At 38.6% G+C, this 16,621-nt stretch overlaps 1 long non-coding RNA gene across 1 annotated transcript in view; it reads left to right on the top strand.

The window, feature by feature from the left end:
• Positions 1-16,621, top strand: part of LOC113602267 (uncharacterized) — a 293,893-nt gene that overhangs the window by 126,004 nt on the left and 151,268 nt on the right. Inside the window, exon 5 of the long non-coding RNA XR_008296039.1 lies at positions 4,501-4,624. This is a non-coding gene — a long non-coding RNA (uncharacterized LOC113602267). The remainder of the gene's footprint in view (positions 1-4,500; positions 4,625-16,621) is intronic.

Genomic DNA, 16,621 nt, shown 5'->3' with positions numbered 1-16,621 from the left:
ACAGAGACAATACTGCTCATAGCTTTGCCATCTGGGGTTTTCGTAAATTAGATTTAGATTATCTTTTACAAACTGTAGTTCACCTTCAAAGAGGCCAAATGCTATTTCCTGTCAGTTTTCTTAATTACCTGTCAAGCATAATTCCCCCTTTCTGAGCCTAGAACTGATTACAGTGAGGGAGGCATAAGCCACAGCTGATCCTGCCATCATTTACTAGCAAAACAAAGTGGCTAAAATCAATGTATTGCTGCTGTCAGCCAAATTTTAGAATAAAATATTTAAGGGGCAACTGTTCTCTTCTTCAGAAAACTATACAGATGTAGAGGTTCCTTATTGTCTGGGGTTTCCAGATCCACCCCCCCCCCCCTCTGATTAAGAAATTCCTTACATATGAAAAAAACTCCCCCTGTCCGGATGCAAGGACTGGTGAGTCATGGAGCCCAGAGAAGCACAATAGTCCATTATTAGAGTTAGAATATGTAGGTGTTAAAAAGGATTGCAAAAAAACCCAGTCCTCACTTTCAGCCAGCCTACACATATCCTGGCTGTGAATCTCCATGGCACATTCAAGTTCTCGGAATGGTGCTCATTTTAGTCTTATGATTCAGAGTTTATGCATATTCTTTGAAATCCTATGGGGTAGATGGTATACAAAAGCAGAAAGCAAGAGCTGAAAGAGCAAACATCTCCAGTGAAGGTAGAGGAAAGAGAGGAGAGAAGAAGAAATAATAGCATCTTGAGATTTTCCTCTTGTTGCTTTGTGGGTGGAGTGACATCTACTTCTGGTTCCATTTATTTCTCACTTTGAGGAGTGTCTGTGATTTTTCTCTGGGGGAGTGATAATATTGATTTGGGATATCTCCCTATATTGAATTATGCCAGCTTCTCCTTGAGAAGTTATGAATCATTCTGCATTGTGTGCTTCCATTCACCTACCCTTGAGAGAGAGGAGGAAAGAAGAAGAATATGCAGGTATTACAAATTGGACATATCCACACATGAATGTTCATGCTGTTACCTCTGATGGAATCCGACAGGTCTGTTCACTGACCTTCCCACTCCTCTTGTGCATCATGCCCCACCCTTGCCTCACTGGGAATGGTCTGTGAGCCACTCCTGTGTACAAATGCCATTCACCCTTCCAAGTTCAGCTTAGGTCTCTATCGTCCACAGCGCCTTCCACCAACACTTCTGGACTCTTTTAAGTCATTATTGCACAGCTTCTGTATATGTTTCTTACTTGTTTTTATTTTCCACCTGGAATGTAAACAATTCCAGGACCATATTGTTGATAAATGTCTTTTATAGTCACACAGCAGCAAGCACAGAGCACATTGTGGGCTCCTCAGTAAATACTGGTAGAAAATGTGAGTTGTAAAGAACACTTGGGGCTAGGAATTTACTGCCAGAAAGAAGAGAAGGGACAAGAAGGGATGCAGAAGGGGTGGGAAACTCAGCCTAAAGCCACCCAGCTGACCATTTGCTTATGAAATACCTTCACCTGTTCTTGGAGAGAGTGGAATGTGTATTTGTTTTCCATATCCAACAGCTGAAGGATAAAAATGTCCCAGTTTAAATCTCTTTCTCAGGCATCAATCTGGTCTCTAACTGGGTTGCTTTTCTCTCGGGTTTAGTTCTCCAGGGAGTAGGCTGGGGGACACTTGTGCTCCTGGATCCAGGGAGTCCTGGTGGGGAAGCACTGAGAAGGGAGTGTCTGTGTCAGCAGGGGGAGGGTGGGGTCAGCGGCTCCCCCCTTCACCTTCTCCACCTCAACTCCCTCCAGGGATTTTAGAGACTGGGAAATTTTCCTTGATAATGTTTAGTTTCTGAAAGGATGTAAGAAAGAAACACTGGGGGCCAATGTCCAGAAAATACTTTGCCATCCTAGAGAAACTCTAGAAGGTGCTTGCCCTGGAAGGTGTAGCTATGACTATGATTCTGAGTTAATCTTGCTCCATGAGGAAAAAAAAAAATCAAGGCCCAAAATCTGTTGGGATAATGGCCATGAGCAATGTTATAAGCTAAAAGATATATTGATATAGACATACACACACAAATATAATATGTACCTATTTACATATACATGTATAATTGATATATGATATATCACACATATAGGCCTACAGGCAGTTGACAGGTAGGAGATGAGGCAATGAATTGATCAGTAACTTTGAGGTCTCTGGTATGTGACCTGCACTGTGCTGTGTGCTCTGAAGGATAAGTATAACAAAGCAAGCTGTCTAGATTGCCCTGCCCTTAAAATTAGTTTTTTAATAAAGAAAAAAGGCAAAATATAGCTTCATGGGAATATCTAATGGTTTTGGCCAGAGAAGTACCTCAAAGCAACACCAGTAAGAACAGAAGATGTAAACCACTGAGTCAGGGATGCACAAAGTCCTGTTTGAATGGGGTCAGACCCTGCGCATGAGGAGGAATTAGTGGGTGATCTGAGAAGATTCTTCTTGCCCTCAAGTTGTCTCCCTAGTGGGTTTCATGACAGTTCCCCTGTTTTATCATTTGAAATTCCTGCTTTAGTTACTATCTCAGTTTCCATAACAAAAATAAAGCACTTACTACTGAAGCCCTCTGTTCCACTGTTTTCAGCCTTTTAAAGCCTATTTTCTCCTGGCGTGCACAAAGCATGCTCTCCTTTAAAGTTATTTCATATCTTAAAATAAACAAAATAGGGGCGCCTGGGTGGCTCTGTTGGTTAAGCGTCCGACTTGAGCTTACGTCATGATCTCATGGTTTGTGAGTTCAAGCTCCACATCAGGCTCTGTGCTGACAGCTCACAGCCTGGAGCCTGCTTTGGATTCTGTGTCTCCCTCTTTCTCTGCCCCTCCCCTGCTTGCTCTTTCTCTCTCTCACACACAAAAATAAACACTAAAAAAATAAACAAAGTAGTGTGACTAAAAATAAAGCAAATATTTTATTTTAATCACTTTTTCAAGCTACAAGGCCTTCTCACGCTTTCCTGATTGAGAATCACTACATAGATGCACATAGACTGTAAACTCGGTGTGGAGATGGACTTTTATCTTTTTCGCTGCTGTTTCCCCAGCTCCTAGGTGTATCCAGAGCACTATAGGGGCTCCATGATGAAGAAGATCAAGACACAAAATTGGTGGGGATGTTGTATTTACAGAGTAGCGGAAGCCATGGGGATGTGTCTTGGAAAGTCTGTTCTAGTCTTCTTTAGTCAACTTCGGGTGGTGATTTCCAGGGAAGACTCAGAAGGCTGCCCTTAGCAGAGGAGGTACAGGCTCATAAATTTCCATAGGGGAGAAGGAAGGACAGCAGTGAAAAGCCACCGATGGCTATGTAGCTATAAGATTGTCATCAGGGAAACAGACTATGAGTCCTAGGGCAGAGGCAGGTTCTGAGCAAGTGAGAGGGGAAATTGCCTCCTCTGGGGACGGAGGTGAAGCAGGGACTGGTAGGTGGCTTTCGAGTGAAACAGGTGATCTCATCCACTGCTCCCAATACCTCAGCTTCTTCTCATGTATTTACAGTAGGATCCAGGGTTCTTTCCATCAGCTGTACCTCCAGCCTCATCTCCTGTCCTGCTCCCTCTTGCTGATTGTTTAACCCCACATCTCTGCGATTGTTAACTCCGGCATGCTACACCCACCGCCACCCCCTCAGCCTTCAGTCACACTCTTCCCTCTGCTTGGAAGTCTGCTTCCCCTGAAAGAGGAAGGGGCCTTCATTCTGGCCTGCTTGGGCATTATCTTCTCAGAGAAGCCTTCCCAGGGCACCTCATCCAAAATGGCGCCCCTTGTTCTGTCCTGTCCTCTCAATCTGCTTCATTTTCCTTTGTGATAATCCTCATTCCCTGACTACACAACTGGATCTAGATCTATTTGTATACACACACACACACACACACACACACACACACACACATTTGTCTATTGTCTTTTTCCCCTACCTGAATGTAAGCTTCCTGCTATATTACCAGGTCCTAGAACAGTGCCTGGGTCATAGAAGGCATTTATCAAATATTTGTGGATTAAAGGGCTGAAGAGATAGGACTTTGAATCTAGGTCTGGTTATTTATTGGTTGTGTTATCTTGGGAAAATTACTTGACTTCTTTAGCCTGGCTTTTGTTATCTGTAAACCATGTGGATTACACCCATTTTACTAGATTATTGTCCAATTATAACATATATATGCCCCTAGTACAAAGTCTGGTACATAGCAAATGCCCAATAAATGATGAATATGATTGTCAGCTTGGTTTAGGATTTTAAATAATCTGTGCTTTCCCATTTACAACTCAGAAGTGCTTTCTAGCTTGCATCCTGTTCTGTGACTTTTCTTGAACTAAGAGTGCAAAGTGGTGCTGAAGCTCCTGTTTAGATGTATAATGGAAATGCCAATTTTAGTGAGATGCTCAAAGGGGAAAAAAATCACAAACTTTAGTTTTTCTTAAAAATGACATACCATCTTTTCCCAGTGGAGGAGAGATGTTTTGACCTTCTTCTTTATTGTTTCAGTTTATGGGAAGAACATATGAGTGAGCGTATGTGTATGTGTCTTGTAAGCTCATTTCTAATCAGCCCCTGGGAATGCTGGATCTGAGAAACACTTTGTCCTTCTGAGGAAAAAAACCCTTCCCAGGTAAATGCCCTTGGAACATGTGTTTATTTGTTTTGATTCTTGGGTATATTGAGGGATGGCAACAGTCAGGAAGTATTAAAAAAAAAAAGAAATCTAACAATAGAATCAGCTCAGTCTTTGTCAGCGCATTTTTTCTAAAGAGACAGATGATACTTGAAAGTGTGGATGTGAAGACCTGGTTTATTTATTTAAGCTACTATGTATCTATTTAAACAAAAAGACCCATGAAGAAAATCTAATGGATGAGAAAAGCAGAATTTATTGCCACAAATATATTAGGATGTGCCAGATAAGATTAATATTTTCTTTCCAGAAAAATGTTTTCTATCATGCAGTGTTGCATAGTTTGTGTTTGTTTATTTGAGAGTTTGTATCTTGGGACATTAGTCACAAGAGTTACTACTTTCTTTTACCATGAAAGATAAAAAGAAAATCTTGGAGATATGGTCATGGGAAAAATAAGGTAAAGAGGGGCTTGCTTGCTGTAGAAAACATAGCTTTATAAATAATTGATACACAAAATTTCTTGAAACTGGAAAAATATTGTATATGGAATTTCTCATTTTATGAAAAGTCAGTGAGAACATTATTTGCTAAAAGGGAGCATAAAACTATAATGGTTTTCTGGCTTTGATGATTAAAATTTTTACTTATTTCACATAATTCTCACTTCTCAGATTATTTAACATTTATTGTCTTTTTTCCTCTACTTTCCTATCTCCCAAAAGATGGGATTGGCTTATCTTTTGTTTATGAAAACAATATCTGATGGAGTCCTGGATTGAAACTCAAGGTCTCACTGAACATCTAGCAATTAATTATACTAGCTGTAATGTTGGTATATGGTCAATGGGGATGCTGATTAACTGAGTGACACTGGTACGCTTCTGTTCTTCTCCATGCTTCTCTTATTTATTCTATAGGAATAAGATTTTAGCTAATGAAATTATTCATTAAAAAGAATTTAAGTAGCCAAAAAAGAAGTAATGTTTATGCAGCATATTTCTGAAGAGATAATTCCTTGATTCTGTACTTGCTTTATGGAAAGAAGGACAAAAGAAAGACTTGGCAATTGGATTGTGTCCTGTAATATAAGGGCAGCTGTCAGGCTAATCCCTGGTGACCTCAGAAGATAAAAATGGGGTGCCAGCAACAATGATTCTTTCTGACAGAGGGCTTTAGCCCCCTCTTGTCCCTCACTCTGCTGACCCTTTGGAGCTGTGTCTGATTCTCAAAACCTCAGGCCCAGGTCCTGGGAGTTGTGGGATAGAGGAAGGTGGTATGATGTAATAATTTTCAATTTTTTAAAAAAATTTATTTAAAAGTTTTATTTTATTTTATTTTTTAATTTAAATTCAAGTTAGTTAACATACAGTGTAATAATGGTTTCAGGAGTAGAATTTAGTGATTCATCACTTACATACAACACCCAGTGCTCATCCCAACAAGTGCCCTCCTTAATGCTCATCACCCATTTAGCCCATCCCCCCACCCACCTCCCCTCCAGCAATCCTCAGTTTATTCTCTGTGTTTTAAAGTCTCTTGTGGTTTGCCTCCCTCTCAGTTTTTATCTTATATTATTTTCCTTCCCTTCCCCTATGTTCATCTGTTTTGCTTCTTAAATTCCACATATGAGTAAAATCATATGATATTTGTCTTTCTCTGACTGACTTATTTCGCTTGGCATAATACACTCTAGGTCCATTCACATTGTTGCAAATGGCAAGATTTCATTCTTTTTGATGGCTGAGTAATATTCCATTGTGTGTGTGTGTGTGTGTGTGTGTGTGTGTGTGTGTGTGTACACTTACCCATTCATCAGTCGATGGACATTTGGGCTCTCTCCATAATAATTTTCAAGTTTCAATACTGACTTTTGGTCTAGGGTAATCATTATTGTGGAAAGTAAAAGCAATTCTTGATTATGACGTTCAAGATAAATTAATAGCTGACATTTGCTCATATGTTTCTGTCTGACATCTGGAAACCAAGTGTTTATGCCCATGCAATGAACATCACTTTAAAAGAATTTTTTAAAACGTTTATTTATTTTTGAGAGACAGAGAACGAGCAAGGGAGGGGCAGAGAGAGAGGGAGACACAGAATCCGGAAGCAGGCTCCAGGCGCTGAGCTGTCAGCACAGAGCCCAACGTGGGGCTTCAACTCACAAGATCTGAGACCATGACCTGAGCTGAAGTTGGACGCATAACCAACTGAGCCACCCAGGCGCTCCACTTTTGATGCAAACAAGTCACATGTTATGAGAATAAAATAAAAAGCAGGTAATTACTGAATGTAGTATTTTGGAGGTTTGATGACCATGGAAGATCATTTGGCACAATTTCTACAGTCATTGCTTTGGTTTTGTCATTTTTATTTCTTGTCTGGATAACTGAATTAGCTTTGCACTTGGACCTCTTCCTCAACAGCCACTCCCAGCTGTCCTCCATACTGCTGCTACAGTGAACTTCTCAAAACACAAACTCGATCAAGTCACACTTTATTTAAAATTCTGCACTGGGTCCTTATCACTATTAGACTGAAGTCCAAAATTCCTTAACAAGGTGTTCAGTGAAATCAGGTTTTTAAAAATTTGTTTGAATTTGAAAATTCCATTGGGAGGGTTACCAGCAGAGAGAGAGAGAGAGAGAGAGAGAGAGAGAGAGAGAGAGCGAGAGAGCGTATATGTTTATTTTTGCCTTCTGGGATGGAGGTTGGAATTTATCTTTGGGAGATTCCCTTTGTTTAGAGATACCATTCTGATAGTCACTTTTGGTTATGCAGAATAATAGAAGTAGTAACGATGTAAATATTATTCTTGTGAATGGCTGAAACTGATGAGATATTCCAAGTGGAAGTGCTGCAGAGTGAGATATTAAATGCCCTATTTAATAATATAATACTTACAATGCATATTTATTGAGCCATATCCTATGTGCCAGATACTCTTCTAGGCTTTTTCTGTATGTTGATTTAACATTCATACTAACTCTTTTATAATCCCTTACTATTGACAAAATAGATGCACAGAAAGGTTCAATAACATGCCCAAGGTCACATAGACAAGTAACTGGTAGAATTGGGATTTCAATCCAAGTAGTGTAATTCCAAAGCTCACATTCTAAAGCTCTATGCTCTGTAGCTTCCATTATGTTAGCAGGGCTAGGCTCCTGCAGAGTTTAAGACATTCTTCCCACCAGCAAATCTGGATATATGGTGGATTATTTTTCTAAACATTTGTGTATGGGAAGTAAGATCTTCAGCTAGATCATGAATAGAGAAATATGCTGTTTTAATCTCTTCAAGCCACTCTGGAGGAAAGACTATAAAAGTACAGTGCAGCCAGAACCAAGATGTCAATGTCCCATGTTGATATTACTTAAGAATGAATCACTCAGGGGCGCCTGAGTGGCTCAGTCGGGTAAACATGGGACTCATGATTTCAGCTCAGGTCATGGTCTCTTGGTTCATTGTCAGCATGGAGCCTGCTTGGGATTCTCTCTCTCTCTTTCCCCTCACTCTCTTTCCCCTCCCCCCTGGTGTGTATTCTCTCTCTCAAAATAAATAAATAAATAAACATTAGAAAAGAAGAATGAATTACTCAGATATTAGATATTGAGAACTATCCTGTGGATACTTCTTTTTATCTTATTTGGTCCATCTTATTTTACACTTTTGAGAGTAAAAGGTGGTGTTTTATTTGGAGAGGTTGACTGTTCCTACTGTCAGTCATTCTGGGGAAGATAAACCAAAGATAGGCACTTGAGAAATTTTTTTTTGAAGGTGCTCACTGAATTGGACCTAGACTGATAATGTGGGGTTTTGGTGAAGCGGGGTATCCCTTAGGTAAAGATTGAACTATCCTGAGTACTCAGTAGGGATTTAAGGATTGGGTTGGGCCTCTGGGCTCTAAGATCAGTCCCTTCTATTAACAGTTGTAAATAAATCTGTTTGTTACACTTTCCCCTGAACATCCCAACCTTTCGTTAAAGTTTTGTTAAGGGTCATAATGAGGTATGGTGACTCTTTTCAAGACCAGAGAAGAATCGGCAAGGGCCCCATCTGTCAATCCTACCCTTTTCTTGTTCTCCATGTGGAACAATTAGATTTCTACCCAACATTGCACATTCTTTTAGGCCTCCATGATTGTCCACATGCTAGACTTGGAGGCTGTAATGCAAATTTTGTGTATCAGTTTGGCTAAGTCACAGTACCCAGATATTTGGTCAAATGCCAGTCTAGATGTTGCTATAATGGTATTTTTAAAAATGATATTAATATTTAAGTGAGTATACTTTGAGTAAAGCAGATGATCTTCATACCTTGAGTAAAGGCAGTGGGCCTCATCTAATCAATTGAAGGCCTTAAGAGAAGGGACTAAGGTCCCAATAGGAAGAGGGAATTCTGCCTTCAGATTGCTTCCAGACTGGAGCTGCAATACCAACTCTTCCCTGGGTCTCTAGTCTGCCAGCCTTCTCTGCAAATTCTGACCTGTCAACCTCCACAATCACGTGAGACAATTTCTTAAAATAAACCTCTCTATATGTGTATATAGAGAGATTCTCTGGAGAATCCGAAGAACTCTGGAGAACTCTGAGTAACACAAAGGCCCTTTTGCCCATCTCCCAATCCAGTTCTCTTTCTATTACACCTTGCTTCCAATAGCTGAGGCTTACAAATTACTAAAAGTGTAAAGAATCATGGCAGTGTTCATTACAATGGAACTAACAACTCAAAGAAATTATATTTTCAGGTAGTCTTTCCTCATAAAGAGTACTTGGAGATGTGCCTCTAATGAAGTGATTTCAGAAGAATATTTAGGTTATCCTGCTAGCAACTCATTCCTAGGGGTTGTGGGGATGTGATTATTTTGTTGTTTGGACATTTTTTTAAATTAACATTCATTGATTACTTTTTATGTGCCAGGCATTGTTTAAGGTGATAGGGCTACAACAATGAACAAGACACAAAAATTCATGCCTTTACAAATATTGAACTTTATTGGGGGAACAGACAATAAGCAATATAAGTAAATAAAAGTATAATATGCCAATAATCAAGGAATCTTGTACATTTATGCATGTTGAGTGCAGTACAAGCATGCCACATCTAAGGGAGGGCCATGACATTGTACACATCATGGCTTTATATATTTATTTCTGCAGTGTTCTGGCAGATGGAAATCCATGTCTTGGAGAAAGATATTTTTTTTTCTAATTTACACAAAGGTGCTGTATGGGCTAGTGATATCCCTGTTAGTAAGAGTGAGCGTGTTATGAGGCTCCTCCAGACATTCAGGTAAGATTTGATGGTGGCATGAATTAGGAAGGTGGCGGTAGATGTGGTGAAAATCCTGAGGTCAAATTCGGTAAATATTGAAAGTAAAGCCAAAAGGATTTGCTACACATTGGATGTGGGGTGTGAAGGAGGGGGTAGAGTTAAGATTGCCACCAGGGTTTTTGGTCTAAGCCTCTCAAAGAATTGAGCTGTCCTTAACTGGGGTGGGGACAACTTCAGGAGGAGTTGGTGTGGGGACAAAGACCAGCAGCTGGTTTTTGGACCTGTAAGGTTGGAATGTCTATTAGACACCATATGGAATGTTATATAGACAGTTGAATAGAATAGATGGATACAAGATAGGGCTGGAGTACAAGAAAGAGGCCCAGACTAAAGATATAAATTATGTTTTTATGAGAGCTACTGTGAATCATTATTTGCCTTTTATTTTTATTTATTTTTTGTTTGTTTTTTTATTATTTGCCTTTTAATGGTTTATATGGCGTTAGTAAATATATGACTTCCACCGGACATTAGTAACAAGTTCCTTCCTACTTCACACTTCTCTACCTTTAAATATGAACTGAATAAATAACATTTGTTTTAGTTTGCAATTCTGCCCCTGAAAAGCTTGCAAAATACCTTGAACAAATTATTAGTGGGAGTATCTGCTTTTATAAACTTGTGAAATTAAAACTGTTAACTTTAGAGAGAAGAGTAGATAGTCACTGAATTTTCCTATAGGGAATCTGAATTTGACCATATATGATAACTCATTTGTTAGTATTTTATATGGCAAGAGTAAGAGTCACTGTGGTTAGTATGTGCTGTTATCAGTTACCACAAGAATCTCTCGAATACTAATTTTAGGAGCTTATAAAATTGGCAAAACAAGACTGTATAACGCAAAAAAGCTGGGATGTTTTACCTCACAAAGGAAATTGGCCATCTATGTCAGTAAAACAATTTGTGAGGAATGGAGGGCAATTTATAGGAATCAGCTATAAATATGCATGCTGCCAAAACTCTTCACTATCCCCAAGTAGATTATCTATTTGCAGATTTTCTGCAGTTTCATGACCTGTGACTTGTGTTCGTGGGCAGAAGAGAATTGTAGTCCTGGCACACACAAGTTGAGTATCTGTATGTATCAAAGTGCTTCCTAGAGGCCATTTTTATTGATTTCAGGACTGTTTATAGTTTTGAAATGTTTTCACCTCTGGCCCACTACCTTGCACAATCAAGTGCAGTTCGGAGAGCAGATCACTGCAGGCAACTTGATGTGTTCCAGAATAACTAACTCAATGGAGGTCATACTTTCAGCTTAATAAGTAAGAAATCCAAACTAAATTTTTTGTAACAAAAGATATCCTGTTGGTTTTCATTTTGATAAATCCAAGTGTTCATACCTTGACATTATTAGTCTTTGATTTTTAAAAATATTTTTTTAATGTTTATTTATTTTTGAGATAGAGAGAGTGAGAGAGAGAGTGCAACCGGGGAGGGGCAGAGAGAGGGAGACACAAAATCCAAGGCAGATTCCAGAGACTGACGGGGGTGGGGGTGGGGTGGGGGGCTCAAACTCACGAACTGTGAGATCATGACCTGAGCCAAAGTCCGACACCTAACCAACTGAGCCACCCAGGTGCCCCTATTAGTCTTTGATTTTAAATGTCAGTTAATCTAATTGAAATTACAATACAATAGTTAAGTAGCCTTTTATAAATCCACAGTTTAAAAAATTCAATGGTTAAAGTGTAAAATTCAATGGTTTTTAATATGTCAGAGGATTATGCAACTATCACAACTATTTAATCTTCAAACATTTTTATCCCTCCTAAAAGAAACTCAATACCCACTAGCATTCACTCCCCATCTGCCTTCCTTCAACCAGCCCTAGGCCACCACTAATCTCCTTTTTGTTTCTATGAATTTGTCTATTATGGGCATTTTATAGAAATGGAACCGTATTTTATGTGGTTTGTTGTCACTAGCTTTTATCAGTTAGTATAGTGCATTCAAGGTTCATCCATGTTGTAGCATTTCTCAGTACTTTATTTCATGTTAGTGACTAATTATAGTCCACTGCACGAATATACCACATTTTATTCATCTCTTCATCAGTTGAGGGACAATTGGGTTGTTTTTTATTTTTGGCTACTATGAGTAATATTGCTGTAAACATTTGTGTACAAGTTTTATGTGGTTGTGTATTTTCATTTCTTTTGGGTATATACCTAGGAGTAGAAGTGCTGGATTATATGGTAACTAACTTTTTGAGGAACTGCCAAATTGTTTTCAAAAATATAACTTGACTTTCAAAATGCTGCCTGTACTTCCATTCTCTGTTAGACTAAATTTTTTCATTAATTTATACATTTTCTAGGTATTGTTGTTACATGTATACACATACTTTGCAAAGTTGTCACCGTACTTGTGTCTTGAAAATATTGGAATGGCAAACTGCTATGTTTTCCCAAATGAATTTTTAGGGAACTCTTTCATTTTTCTGGATCTGCACACAATGAATGCAGTTAAAAAATTTCCATTTGAGTTTAATTTTAGTTACTTGCTTTTTGAATAGGTACTAGAGCCACATGGTTCAAAAACCTGGAGGTACAGTAAGATATGTGGCATATCGTCTCCCTCCTACCTCTGTGCTACAGACCTCTAGTTTCTCTCCCTGGAGGCAACAGTGTTATTTATTTCTTATGTAGCCTTCCAAGGAAGGCATTTTAATGCAATTTTAATCTGAAAAGAAGAAACTTAAAAATGAGTACATGGGAATATAAGAATTTTGTTCTAAACTTAGTTTGGTTAATGAAAGAACAGCATATGCCTCAGTGATGACTTTCTTTCAAGGCTGAATAGCAATAAAGAACTTACAAGTTTAATAATTGTCTTAAATAGCTTGAGGACATAATCAAAGCAGTCTACTTCTCCTTAACTTTGAGTTTTGCCCCAGGAACCAATCCTTGACACATGACCTTCTGGTTATTATTTCACTTTGCCTACATTCCCAAGACTTACAGCCTGCTGATTTTATCAGCTCTAACTGCTCTAACTGCTTCAAATGCTTTACTTTATCAAAATCATTTTCAAAAATCTCCAAAGCTGACTCCTGCCAGACTCCCAAACCACATCTCCTACCTTGCTCTTTTCTTGCTCACAAGTTCCAGGCGCAAACTTCTTTCAGTCCTTGAACAAGTAGGCTCTTTCCACCTGAGACTTTCCACCGTCTACTTACAGGCCTTTCTCTTTGCGGGGAAGGTTTTCTTTTGCTACTCCGTGACTGACTCCTTTCTGCTCTTCAGATCTCAGTTTAAACATGGCCTTCTCTGACCATCTTAGCCGAAATTGACCTCTTCTTTTTTACTGTCCATTGCATTTGACAATTGATTTCATTAATCGTAATCATAGTGCTTGTTTATTTTCTACTTAATTGTCTGGAATCATCTACTCTAGAATAGTCTGCGGTCTAAAACAGGGTAGGCAAACTATAGTCCAACTCCTGCTTTTGTATGGCCCTGGAGCTAATAATTGCTTTGCATTTTTAAAACACTGTCTAATATTTTAAACAATGCAACAGAGACTTTGCATGGTCTGCAAACCTTAAATATTTACTATCTGGACCTTTTCAGAAAAGTTTGCTGACTCTTGGTATAAAACAGTGGGTTTCAAAATGACCTATGTACTTCCAAGAGTCTACAAGATAATCCGGTGGGTCTTAATTGTTTATTCTTTTGTTCTTTTGAAGTTATATATTATGTATATTTTATAAAGTGCATAATTTTAGGTATAGTAGTATGTGCATGTAATTTATAAAGTAATATATATCGTTATATATTGGGGCTGTTACTCAGAAATTTTTTCATAATGAGCTTATGTTACAAATTATAGAGACAGTTTACTAAAGTATATTATTTATGAGGACAGGAATCACATTCTCTCTTCCAATATTCCCATCATCCAAAACACAATATATTTTTTGAAAGAATCATGGCGGCAGACTTACCATTTATTGAGCACATATTAAATTCTAGGCATTAACTAAGCTCTTGGTATACAATATCTTCTCTAATGATCACAACTACCCCATGACCTGTTACCTGTTACCCATATTTTACAAATAAGGAAATTGAAGCCCAGCGAGGTTGAACAACTTCCTGAAGATCTTAATTGCTAATAAAAGGTGGAAGTCAAGTTTAGCTGCCTGTCTGACTCTAAAGCCAGTGCTTTTCTCAAATTTCATCCCTTTGGATTCTTTGTCTTAGAATGTTGTCACATTTTCAAACCCTTGAGGCCTTGAATATTAGGCTAGAAGGATTAACCAAGTTTCCCACAACAGTCAGTAGACATGAAGGGGCGTGTATATTTCTAGTAGGATAATCACCTTCAATGGTGTGTTGTAAGCTCTTTTTTTTTTTTTAATTTTTTTTTCAACGTTTATTTATTTTTTGGACAGAGAGAGACAGAGCATGAACGGGGGAGGGGCAGAGAAAGAGGGAGACACAGAATCGGAAACAGGCTCCAGGCTCTGAGCCATCAGCCCAGAGCCTGACGCGGGGCTCGAACCCACGGACCGCGAGATCGTGACCTGGCTGAAGTCGGACGCTTAACTGACTGCGCCACCCAGGCGCCCCTGTTTAGTAAGCTCTTTAAGTGAGAATTGGGGTATCTGAATTTAAGTATGATTCTGCAACTTAATAGATAATTCATTTAACTTCGATGAGCTGATTTTTCATCTATGAATTGGGGGCTTAATAATAATATTTACCCCAGAGGTAGTTTTAAGAATTTAAATGCATGTGAAAATGGTTGCATATTAAGGTCTATAAAATAATTAGTCTTTCTTATTTAGTCATATAGGGGTATGCTTTTTATACTATCATAGTTTTGACTATAAAATGTTTTCCTTAACAAACCACCAGGGTAACTGTTCAAAGGAAGAGGTACCACTCTGGCATAGGAACGAATCAAAGTGCCAGTTAAGTTTGGCATTCTGTTTCTAGGCTTTTTATAAATCCAAATTTATTTGATCTAATCGAAAGTACACATGGCTGCTATCTGCGGTGCAAATTTAAAAGATAAAACTGTAGTATTATTAATCAGCATCTCCTTTGCCCACATATTGGAACTTGGAAGAACATAAGGCTTTAATTGTTTCACTGATAAACATTAGAATTAAATTGGAAGTTATTTAATTTAGATTTTTTCCAGAGTGCTCTCATTTATCAGTTTTAAATTTAAAATTCTTCAAGATTTCTTTTTAAAAACCACAGCTCTTTCAGATAATTTTATATTAACTTATAAAATAAAACCCAAAGAATATACCACGTTTTCACTTCAAATAATCTCTTTCACACATTTTAAATACTGAGCTCCCCAAGCCTTAAGCTAAATCTGAAATAAAAACTTTCAAAAGGAAAACGAATCACATCCAATCATTCTCACAGAGTTCTGAAAGTTTTGCCATGGACCCTTTATCTTCTGTGTCTTCTGGCTTTTCTTCCCCAAGGTCCTTTTGCAGTAGAAACAAGGACATATTTTTCTCTTAAATAACTGCTTTTGTCCTGCCTCTAGTTTTAGAGAATTGTGTAGAAACTCTCAATATGTGGATTATGTTTACCAAAGCTTGTAAATATTTATAGATCCCTCTTTCCTCTAAATGGTTGTACCAATTATTGCCTGATGGTCCGTTTAGCGATTAATCATGTTCTGCTTGTGACAGATTTTCTTTTTTGACTTAAACCATTATTTCATTGCTATTTAATTTTACATGAATCTGTCTTATTTTCTCTAATTGCATTTCAGAGTCCTTAAAGACCAGATCCACTTGCTTATTTTTGAATTCCCATAATGTGGAGCAGAATACCTAACAATAGCATGCCATTTGGTATCAGACCTGAACTGAGCTTTATTTATTTTTTGGGGGGAGGGGGGAAGGGAGGGAGGGAGGGAGAGAGAGAGAGAGAGAGAGAGAGAGAGAATGGAAACAGGATAGCAGGGGGAGGGGCAGAGGGAGAGAGAGAATCTTAAACAGGCTCCACACCCAATGTGGAGCCCCATCTCACTACCATGAGATCATGACCAGAGCCCAAACCAAGAGTTGGACACTTAACTGACTGAGCTGCCCAGGTGCCCCCTGCCACTCTTTTTTTTTTCTTTTTCTTGAACTGAGCTTTGAACCTAGCTCTTTCTTTATTACTTATGTGGCTCTGGTCAATTCTGTTACCTTGATGAGCCAGTGTTGTCATCTGTAAATGGGAACGATAATACTACCTTGTGTGGTTATTAATAGGATTGAATCGTATGATTGTGTGATGGGCTAGGCTGCAAGACTGGATGCTCCAGGGCAGCCATCCATGTGGACTGTGATGTGCATGGCACTGTCCGGTTAGAGGGCCTAATACATATTAGATACCCAACACATGCTAGTTATTATTGCTATCACTAAATCCCATCCACTAGATTTTTAAAGTATAAAGAAGACAATGCCAGCAGACACAAAGTTGAGCTGTGTAAGTTGGCAGTGAAAGAGCTGCCTTTGTCTAGGCATTCAACGCTTAATACAGATTTTAATTCTGTAGGGATAAATCAGCCGTTTTGTGAGGCTGCACTTACTGTTTCAGTAAGTTCCCTATAAATAATCAGTTCTATCTCTCTTTCATATGATATGAGATTGGGAGGTGGACAAGAAAGGAACTACTGAGTCAACCT

This window comes from Acinonyx jubatus, chromosome B1, assembly GCF_027475565.1.
Source record: "Acinonyx jubatus isolate Ajub_Pintada_27869175 chromosome B1, VMU_Ajub_asm_v1.0, whole genome shotgun sequence".
Classification (NCBI taxonomy): Eukaryota; Metazoa; Chordata; class Mammalia; order Carnivora; family Felidae; genus Acinonyx; species Acinonyx jubatus.
This window is presented reverse-complemented; position numbering and strand designations above follow the sequence as displayed.